The following is a 2,500-nucleotide window of genomic DNA, read 5'->3' on the forward strand; positions in this document are numbered from 1 at the left end:
TGCGGAGGGTGGCTTGCGAAACCCCCCCAGGAACGGCTCTCGACCGTCGCCGCGGGCGACACGCCCTGGTCACGGTGAAGGCGGGGCTTGAAAATCGCTCCCGCCCAGACTCCAAGTGTTTCGACCGTCACCATGGGTAAACCAGGGCTGGGCCGTTTTTCTCGAGGTCACGTTCCAGAATATTTTTCCTCGCTCCCCTGGTACTCCGCTCAGACTCCAAGTGTTTCGACCGTGACCACGGGGAAAAAATGACCCAACTCGGGCCGTTTTTCTCGTGGTCACGGTCGAAACACTTGGAGTAGCACTCAGGGTGAGGCGGCTGGGCCTCTGGAAGGCACCTGGACGGAGCCGGAGCCTGGCCGGGTCTCCCCCCCCTCCCCCCGCTCGAGGTGTTAGGGTTAGGTGTGGTGGTGAGGCGGCTGGGCCTGTGGAGGCACCAGTCTGGGGCTTTAGCCTGCCCGGGTCTCTCCCCATTTAAGCGTAAGGGTTAGGCGTGGTGTGTGGCGGCCGGGCCCGAGCGGAGTACCAGGGGAGTGGAAAAAAAAATTATGGACCGTGACCACGAGAAAAACGGAATATTTTTCCACTCCCCTGGTACTCCGCTCAGACTCCAAGTCTTTTCGACCGTCACCATGGGTAAACCAGGGCTGGGCCGTTTTTCTCGAGGTCACGTTCCAGAATATTTTTCCACTCCCCTGGTACTCCGCTCAGACTCCAAGTGTTTCGACCGTCACCATGGGTAAACCAGGGCTGGGCCGTTTTTCTCGAGGTCACGTTCCAGAATATTTTTCCTCGCTCCCCCTGGTACTCCGCTCAGACTCCAAGTGTTTCGACCGTGACCACGGGGAAAAAACGACTCAACTCGGGCCGTTTTTCTCATGGTCACGGTCGAAACACTTGGAGTAGCACTCAGGGTGAGGCGAGTACCAGGGGAGTGGAAAAAAATTATGGACCGTGACCACGAGAAAAACGGAATATTTTTCCACTCCCCTGGTACTCCGCTCAGACTCCAAGTGTTTCGACGGTGACCACGGGGAAAAAAATGACCCCACTCGGGCCGTTTTTCTCGTGGTCACGGTCGAAACACTTGGAGTCTGGGCGGAGTACCAGGGGAGCGAGGGAAAAATTCTGGACCGTGACCATGAGAAAAACGGCCCAGCCCTGGTTTACCCATGGTCACGGTCGAAACACTTGGAGTCTGAGCGGAGTACCAGGGGAGTGGAAAAATATTCTGGACCGTGACCAGGAGAAAAAGAAGAAGAATATTTTCCCTCGCTCCCCCTGGTACTTCCGCTCGGGCCCGGCCGCCTCACCACCACGCCTAACCCTTACGCTTAAATGGGGAGAGACCCGGGCAGGCTCAAGCCCCAGGCTGGTGCCTCCACAGGCCCAGCCACCTCACCACCACGCCTAACCCTAACACCTCGAGCGGGGGGGGGGGGGGAGATCCGGCCAGGCTCCGGCCCCATCCAGGTGCCTTCCAGAGGCCCAGCCACCTCACCCTGAGTGCTGGAGGGCAGCCCCAACACCCCTAACCCTAACCCCCAAAACCCTAACCCTAACCTGGGGGAGACACGGCCAGGCTCCGTCCCCGGCCAGGTGCCTTCCAGAGGCCCAGCCGACTCACCCCTCAGCGCTGGCGAGCGGCCCCCAAAACCCCTAACCCTAACCCTAACCCTAACCCTAACCCCCAAGCCCTAACCCTAACCTGGGGGAGACCCGGCCAGGCTCCGTCCCCGGCCAGGTGCCTTCCAGAGGCCCAGCCGACTCACCCTGAGCGCTGGCGAGCGGCCCCAACACCCCTAACCCTAACCCTAACCCTAACCCCCAAACCCCTAACCCTAACCTGGGGTGCCTTCCAGAGGCCCAGCCGACTCACCCTGAGCGCTGGCGAGCGGCCCCAACACCCCTAACCCTAACCCTAACCCTAACCCTAACCCCAAAGCCCTAACCCTAACCTGGGGGAGACCCGGCCAGGCTCCGTCCCCGGCCAGGTGCCTTCAAGAGGCCCAGCCGACTCACCCTGAGCGCTGGCGAGCGGCCCCCAACACCCCTAACCCTAACCCTAACCCTAACCCCGAAACCCTAACCCTAACCTGGGGTGCCTTCCAGAGGCCCAGCCGACTCACCCTGAGCGCTGGCGAGCGGCCCCACACCCCTAACCCTAACCCTAACCCTAACCCTAACCCTAACCCCCAAGCCCTAACCCTAACCTGGGGGAGACCCGGCCAGGCTCCGTCCCCGGCCAGGGTGCCTTCCAGAGGCCCAGCCGACTCACCCTGAGCGCTGGCGAGCGGCCCCAACACCCCTAACCCTAACCCTAACCCTAACCCCCAAGCCCTAACCCTAACCTGGGGGAGACCCGGCCAGGCTCCGTCCCCCGGCCAGGTGCCTTCCAGAGGCCCAGCCGACTCACCCTGAGCGCTGGCGAGCGGCCCCAACACCCCTAACCCTAACCCTAACCCTAAGCCCCAAACCCTAACCCTAACCTGGGGTGCCT

Source organism: Pagrus major, chromosome 3 (assembly GCF_040436345.1).
Source record: "Pagrus major chromosome 3, Pma_NU_1.0".
Classification (NCBI taxonomy): Eukaryota; Metazoa; Chordata; class Actinopteri; order Spariformes; family Sparidae; genus Pagrus; species Pagrus major.